Raw genomic sequence first — 9,016 nt, forward strand, 5'->3', positions numbered from 1 at the left:
CAAGTCTAACTCCATGTGCCAACACCTCGATTTTCTCATCTTGAAATTGGGTACACTGGTATCCATCTCACAGTGCTATTGTCAGGATTAAATTAGGTAGTATAGAGTCCCACAATAGCTGTTGTTTGTGTTGTTTTCATTCCTATGTTGAGCCCTTAGGACACAAGTTCTTCAGGATAACCAAAGTCACCACTTAATGCCTTTATTCTAATTGTTGCTGTTGCCATCACAGGCTTCTGTCCTGTTCCATCTTGCCATTTTATCACTCTTTTCCTCCTTTATTTCCTCTTTTGTCTTCTGTCTCATTTCCTGTAGGGAATCTCAATTTTCAGAATTACATATTGGTATTTTATAAATATCACTGGCCAGTTTGAGAATTTCTTTCATTTTATGAGGGAAAAGAATGTTTCGGGCAGAGGTGTCAGGACTTTGGTTCTTCTCTGCCATATTTTAAAATTATGGCTTTGTTTTGTTGTTCAAGGCAAATAGGTCTTTTATTCTTGCTTTTCTTTTCTAAGTCCAGAATCAGCCTAAACAACCGGAGGTTGCAGAGGATTATTCACTAGAACAGGGTTTTTCAATCTTAGCACTACTGACATTGTGGGCTGGGTAGTTCTTTGTTTGGGTCCTTGTGCATTGAAAGAGTTTAGCAGCATCTCCGGCTGCAAGTATCTCTCTTTTTCCCCACCCCACTGTCACAACCAAAAATGTCTCTTGGGAGTTAAAATCATCCTAATGGAGAGCAACTGCCAGGCACTTGACTAAGTGATTTATATCTATGCTACTCTTATGTTCACCATGAGGTTTTTTTCTAAACAGCATTCAAATGCTTTGCCACAACTTCGGTGATTTGGATCACTTCCTTGAACGAATGAACTAAATTTTTCCACATCTAACCATACGCTACATCTCAGACTTCATGCCTTGGTGGCAAGAGTGACTTAGCTTAGAGTGTATATATGGATCATGCTCACATAGTTCTTTTTTTTTTAATGCCCATATAGTTCTATTAAGAACATTCATACAGCAACTCAAATGCATCTTTTTTATATATGACTTGTAAGTTCACTGTCATTAAAATATCATAGCTCTTTCACTGTAAAATAGCATTAGCTGTAGGATTCACCTTAACTCTCTTTTTACTCAAAAACATTCACAATCTTCTTTTTAGCTTAATTAACCATAAATAGTACATATATTTGCATTCCAACTTATTTCTCAAGATTGCACTCAAACTATGAATCCAAGAGTAGTTTTCAAATGTTAAAATACATCAGAGTCATTGTGGGCGCTTGTTAAAATGCATATTCCTGGCTGTTGTCTTTATATTATAACTTTGAGGATAAGCAGTAGAGCCCAGGGATACAATCAATTCTAGACAAGTATCTCACTGAATCCTGATGCAAGTAGTCCATCAACATACATTGAGAAAGATTGGCCTAATTTTTCTTTACATTTATTTTTTTTTAAAGATTTTATTTATTTATTTGAGAGAGAGAAGGAGAGAGGGAGAGCATGAGAGGGGGGAGGGCCAGAGGGAGAAGCAGGCTCCCCACAGAACAGGGAGCCCGATGCAGGACTCGATCCTGGGACTCCAGGATCATGACCTGAGCCGAAGGCAGCTGCTTAACCAACTGAGCCACCCAGGCGCCCCATAATTCTTCTTTACATTTAGAATATAAAGATTTTTCTAAATCATCTTGGCCCTCAGCAGCTGCGTAGACCATCCATGTTTACCATACCAATAACACACTGCTTTTCATAGTCTTGATCATGATCTTGAGACATCCTAAATAGTACCAGGGATTCATTTGAACTTTCTATTTAGCTAAATTTGTAGTTTTGCTTCTAGTAATTAAAGTATGTACCACTGGGAGTTAAATAGCTTATTTTATAAGTCAGCTGGGACTTTTCAACAGATGAATGTTTGAGGCTGTGGTGCTAGACTTTCATGATGCTTGCATTGGCTAGACCAATCTTTGTTATCTTAGAAAATTCTCTATTCCCCCTGATTTGGCACTTTCTACTGCCTTTCAATTTATCACCTGGGGCAAAGCAGATGATCTTCTGGATATAAAATCATTTTCGTTTCAGGACTGCATAATAATATCAATTTTAAAAGAAATTTTAGATGACAGTTTAATTTGAAATTCACCAGACTGTGATGTTACCAACGCAAAGTACTTATTGAGGTGACGATTGATCAATAGCTCATACATATGTGTCTAGTCATTGACAACTACTTATCAATTTGCCTTCTCCCAGGTGGCTGGACAATTTCATTTGATATTGATTATAAGATGCATCTAGATTTTAGAGGCAATCAAGTGTGATAAGAGGTATTTTACCATAAAAAAGCAATTCTTTTGATTAGGATTTTAAGTCTAAGTTTTACACTTCTTTTTTTTTTAAGATTTGTTTATTTATTTATTTGACAGAGAGAGAATGAGAGAGAGAGCACATGAGGGGGGGAGAGTCAGAGGGAGAAGCAGACTCCCTGCTGAGCAGGGAGCCCGATGCAGGACTCGATCCAGGGACTCCAGGATCATGACCTGAGCCGAAGGCAGTCGCTTAACCAACTGAGCCACCCAGGCGCCCAAGTTTTACACTTCTAATCAGTATACTTTTCAAGAATATTAAAATGATTAGGCAGCTTAATCTGAACAGGGGAATTGTGTCTCTTATAGAATTTTTTTAAAACAAGAAATTTTACTTCTGCATAAAAGAAATAGTAAAATTTCTGAATCAATGAAGCTTTTATTTATATCACACAAATTAGTATATATGAATAATCAGCATATTCTTAGTGTGCTTTTTTCTAATTAAAAATGCATAAGCTAATTCAATAATTCCTTTTTCCAGACAAACTGCAGAATTAGAAGATACAGAAACAGGTTTATCAGACAGAAAGCTATAGGACTAAGTCTGTAAACAAAGTTAGTACCAGAAATTGGTTGGTTGTGTTTGATTTCAAAAAGGTGTGTGCCACACTGACAAACCAAGAATATATCCCCAAATTGACTGGTTCTATCCATAATATGTGCCAGTGCTTATTTTATTCAGTAGGTTCAGAACCATCTGACAACTTGCTTTTACTTCACGGAGAGTACAAATTAGGGAGGCAGAAGAAAGTGCACAAGTTTTCTTACTCTGGGCTGCTTATCTTATAAACCATCATTATTCATCCACCCAAGCTCTCTGATAAGTGTTATTAGAAAACATACGTGGGCAAGAAAGCTGAGAGTAAGAGACTAAAAGGATGCAAATGAACTATCTCTGGAGGCGATTAGGTAACTGGTATCTTAGTTTCATTAGGAGCACCTGTCTACATTGGAAAACATTTCTTTTGACCTGGCCAAGTTGCAAGAAGGCAGTAGAACCTCTGCCTTGAAGAATACCATCAACATCAAGAAGTCTTCTCTCTTGTTTTTCCATAGAGTCTGGCCTCTAAGGTGTTACGGTAAGGTGAGCATGGGATTTTTGTCAAGTTCAGAGGCTCCTGAGATTTGTTTCTCAGACTTGGAAAGCCTTGGTGCATCTGCAGTGGCTAAGTTGGAGCTGAGGGCCACCACAATCAAGGTGAAATCTTAGGCACAGCTTCTATGGGGGCAGTGAGCACCCCCCTCCCAGTCACCATAGTCTAAATGTAGCTAACAAGGGCCAAAACGGTGGTGGTAGAAACCAGAATAAGAAGGAGGGAACAAATGGGGACAAAGTTGCTAAGAAAGGCTAGCCAGAACTCGTCAATTTTTAAAGTGTGAAGGGAAAGGAAAGGCAAAGAATGAAACAAAGCAAAACAAAACAAAACAAAAATGCTTCCCTTTTTTAAGCCTGGGAGACTGTGAATATAGCAGTGGCGTTCATAGCACTAGGAAAGTCAGGAGGATAAACATTTGGGAGCTCAAAGATGTGGCAAGTTTTTGATTTATTAAATTTGAAGGGCCAGTGTAGCCGGAAGTGTCCAGTTGGCTAATGAAGGAATAGAAATAAAACTCAAAGGAAGATTCAGGAATTTGCACAAAGATGTCATTGGAAGCTCCAAGGGACAAAATATAGGGATTAATGAAGAGGTGGTTCAGGATAAAAGGTTCCACAATTCAGCACATAGGGGAGGGAAAACAGGCATCTTGAGAAGACAGACAGAATTTTGAAAGTATGTCCAGAAAGTTGCATGTCAGAGAATCACATTTCAAGGAAAGGGCTGGTCAGCTGTGTCAGTGATGGGAAAACGTAAGGCAGATGACATGATGATGAACACAGTAGAAAGGAATTAAAGCAGCTTGTGATTAGTTGAAGGCAAATTTGGAAGAAGATCATTTCGTGACAATCCTCCAGGGATTGTGCCAATGACACCTTATATTTCATCTCCAGTTCAGCCTGAACAGATGGCACAAATGAGAATCTCTTCACATGAGGGTTTCATCTGGATTTATAGCCCAGTTAGTCCCATTTCCTTATTTGCCTCCAGAAGGGCTGGAAGCAAAACCCTGTATGCATTCCCAGAGGAGGCAGACTAAGGCTCATTAACAAGATGTTGGAGATGGCTTTGCTTGCAGTTTTATGAAGAAACTTTATGAATTAGCAATGTAATATGTAATGTAGTACACTCTCTTACCACTACAGATCCACATTTTGGCACTTTATATTATAGCTGTATTTGAAATGAAATATAATTGGTTTCTGAACTGTCAGATTTCAGCATCTTAAAGTAAGCCACTGAAAGTAAGATTGATAAAATTATTTTCATCTTAAATATTAAGAGATGGTTTCCTGTGAGTAATACAAATATGGTACTTTCTTAATTTCCAAACTTAGCAAATCCCAAACCAAACCTTTTAATGATAATAAATCTTATTATACGACACTGAAGTCCCCTCTAGTCTATGCCAGAGGTTTGAAATAAAGCCTGAAATAAACACTTATTTCATTTCTATAAAAATATTTCAAATTTCCTTTTTGATGTATGGCACTCCTCAGGATTTTATGCATATGTCCTGAATTTTATTATTGCTATTTCAAATGCCTTATCATATTTTACTATACTGTATAATGTAGTGAAAATTTATGAAAAATAAGACTACAGTTTGATTAATTATAGTCCAGCAGTTATAATTCTGCCTTTGAATTAATCAGTGATTTCTTTCATTATAACATCAGTATTCCTTTTACAGACATTTTTTAATGGATCAGTAATAATCCTATATTTCATAGAGTTATATCTGGTTGTAAATAATAAAATGCTACTTTGAACTAACCCAGCATTCTCATAACTAAAAGTCAGCAACCAAACAGCACAGGAATATGGCTGGGCTCCCAGAATGATCTAGAACCAGGGCTTTGTCTGTACTCCCTTCTGCTCTTTTACTCCACAGTTTTTCTCTGAGGACTAACTTCCTCTGCTCCCCAGTCAACACACGAAACATGGAGATCAATAGCTCCCTGATTTGTGTGTTATAATTCACCCTTCTAGGGAGAGGGTAATCTTCTCTCTCTCAGTTCCAATTTTAGAATTCTGAGGCAAAAGACTGGCTATTTTTTATCAGCTGTTGTTCAGTCTTAGGTGAATCAACTGTGGCCAACAAGTGGGGTCCAGAGAGGAGACTGGGATTTTTGATTTTTGATCCAACCTATCAACTGTGGACAGGAATCATAGATATGTTGGACAAAATGACTGCCCTGAATCTACAGCCATTATGATCGTGAAAGGGAAGTACCTAGAAAAGTGGTGTGGGCTATAAGAGGCTATACTTACAAAGTGATGAGATAACCTGTTGATTCAGTCACTAAAATTTTTTAAAAATCAGCTAATTTGCTTAGAAGAAAACTACAACCATAATTATCATTTGGGTCGGTTTAAATAATTTTATTTTAGAATATTTGTTATTTGGGCACATGCAAACATACTGTGGTTGATTTTAATTATTATTGGGGGACTCTTGTGGAAAATTGGGTGAGCAGGGGACACATTTTTAAAAACACAGGACAGCCAGTCTTATCCAGTTACTGATTGAGAAGAATGGGGAAGGATGTAAGTGGGAATTTATTAGCACTGCCTCTTCTGCTTTGCTTTTTCGTGCCTGGAAACCTGGCAGGACACTTAAGGTGCCTTAGTCCCCTCTACAGATAGCAGAGCAGGAAAAGAGGAACCATAGACTGCCTCTGCCTGGACTTCCTGGTTATATGATGATCTCCTGACCTAATTTAAGCTGCCCTGTAGTATTCTTCTGGCATTCACAGCTGACGCAACCAATGGAAGTAGCTATTACAATATCAAGAAAGTATAAAATACTGTAAGTCTGTACCTTGGTACCTGAAGGTTGCTAATTTCTACTATAAATCTTTTTTTGCCCTTTTGGGGGGTATAGAAAGCTGGATAATGGCCACATCCTATCCCCAGAACCTGTAAATATGGTATCTTGCCTGGTAAAAGAGACCATCCAGGTGTGACTAAGTTAAGGATCTTGAGATGGGGAGATTATCCTGGATTATTCAGGTGGGCCCAATGTGATCAGAAGAGTCCTTTTAGGGCGCCTGGGTGGCTCAGTTGGTTAAGCGACTGCCTTGGGCTCAGGTCATGATCCTGGAGTCCCGGGATCAAGTCCCGCATCGGGCTCCCTGCTCAGCAGGGAGTCTGCTTCTCCCTCTGACCCTCCCCCCTCTCATGTGCTCTCTCTCTCTCAAATAAATAAATAAAATCTTTAAAAAAAAAAAAAAAGAAGAGTCCTTTTAAGCGGGAGGTGGGAGGATTAGAGTCAGAGAGATGTACATATCGAAGCAGAGGTCGGAGAGCAAAGAAGGTGTGACACTGAGGCTTTAAAGATGGAGGAAGAGACCGCGGGTCAAGAAATGTAGACAACCTCTAAAGACTGGAAAAGGCAAGTAAATAGACTCTCCCCTAACACCTTCAGAAGTGATGCAGCCCTACAGACCCATTTTAGACTTCTGACCTATATAATTGTAAAATAATAAACTTTCATCATTATACTACTTTGTTGGTGTCAATTTGTTACAGAAATGGTAGCAAACTAACACAGGGGCTTTAATTAACAACAGTATAAACACATTGGACTCCTGCAAGAGTTCCCAAAGAGTCACTCAGCCTCCTCACCCATCAGATCCATTCAGGACACTGCAGGGGCATCATGAGGCTGTGTCCTTTCACTAGATTGAAATTTTCCTCTCTGATCTAATAAGATTGACATTATAGAGCTGGAGGCAAATCTGGCTTCTTTATATCCATAATTGGTTTTTGAACTCCGTTTCCTAGAGGTTTTTGTGACTAGGTTGTATCTACTGAGTGGAAATTTCACTCATGTGACATTTAATATAGAACTCTCTGAATGCATGATTAATTTTTGCATACCAGATATTACCTCATTATCAGATTTACAGAAAGTAGCAATGTAATTATAAAGCAGCTATTTTCAGCACACTCTGCCAGGTTATTTCTCTGCCAAATCATTATGCCCTGAGAAACAACACGTGGCACTATTGAAAACAAGTTGTCTTGTGAGCAATCAGTTCAGATAATTGCATCTTTATTATTGACAGTTCCCTTAGGACTCAAGGGTCTCGCGATCTGCTCTGCTCTGGGACTGCAATTCATTAAGGTTTTCAATCTTGAGCCAGTTTTAATTAAACTGTCCTCCTTTTCTCTTTAGCTCCCCATAGCTCATTTTTCTTAGCAGGTCTTAGTTGGTATAGAAATCCAGCTGTTGAGTTAATCTGAGACCCCTCCTATCTGTCATTTTGAGGAGTCTCTTCTCAGCTTATAAACTGCAGTTTATTTAGCTGAATGAGCACAAAATGTACCTGCTTCCACAAAAAGAAAACAAAAAGTAAAAAAGAAGATTAAAAAAATGCCTTTTAGCACCTCAGTTTGCATCTTTTAGAAAATAAAACAGGCACTTGGAGACATTCATAAGCTAATACCATGTTTGTGGCAATAATATTAGATGATGAATTTAGTATCCTGAGTACAGATCAACTTTTAGTTCTCTTCGTTCTGAAATTAAACTGCCTGTGATTGATTGATATGATATGACACATATGATAGACAAATTTCTGGAAGATTCATAGTTTTTCCTCCCTTTTCCCATAGGATTCTCTTGACTGGCTATAATCATCCTTTATTTTATGCACAAAGTGAAATAGATTTGTTTGTTGCTTGTTTATTTTTACTGAGAAGCAATGACATATGATGCATCTCTTGTTAGTTGCCATTATCAGTTTTCAGAGTAATAACTTTGTTTTAGCAACACAGGTTCTCCTTTACTGTGGGTAAGAAAAAACAGTTTCTTTGTTCATCCAACAATCTAATAAATATTCATTGAGTGCCTTCTTTGTGCAAAGCCCAATACAAGGCAAAGCATAGAATATGAAATTGTTGAAAACAGGCTCGACTTTCAGACAAGTCACTGAGGTTATACATGTTAACTTTCTTCTCAAATTGCACAGGGACTCCTCATTGCTACTGCATTCCTCATTACAATGTTTGGGAGAGAAGATCTGAGAACAGGGAGTCTGAAGGAAAGGTGATTAGATAGGAGGCATTGTCTAGTCATGAGGTTCTATGGAGACAAATAAGATGATAGAATAAAGAGAAAAATGATGTTATAAAATACATTTAGAAAGAAAGAATTGAAAGAACTTAGTAGCTGATTGGTTATGAAGGTAAATATGTGGGGAAATATAAAATTTTTTTCTTTTCATTTTTAAAATACTCATGACCATTTAACCAAAAATTAAAACCTTGTCTTATGGGATTTAGGAAAAACATATGATATATGGAAACTCTAGAATAAAGAATAAATTACATTGTTGGAGTGGGGGGTGGGGTGGGAGGGATGGGGTGACTGGGTGATAGACACTGGGGAGGGTATGTGCTCTGTTAAGCGCTGTGAATTGTGCAGGACTGTTGAATCTCAGATCTGTACCTCTGAGACAAATAATGCAAGATATGTTAAGAAAAAAAAAGAAGAAGAAGAAGGTAGCGGGAGGGGAGGAATGAAGCGGG

Source organism: Leptonychotes weddellii, chromosome 5, assembly GCF_054177405.1.
Source record: "Leptonychotes weddellii isolate Sample4059 chromosome 5, ASM5417740v2, whole genome shotgun sequence".
Classification (NCBI taxonomy): domain Eukaryota; kingdom Metazoa; phylum Chordata; class Mammalia; order Carnivora; family Phocidae; genus Leptonychotes; species Leptonychotes weddellii.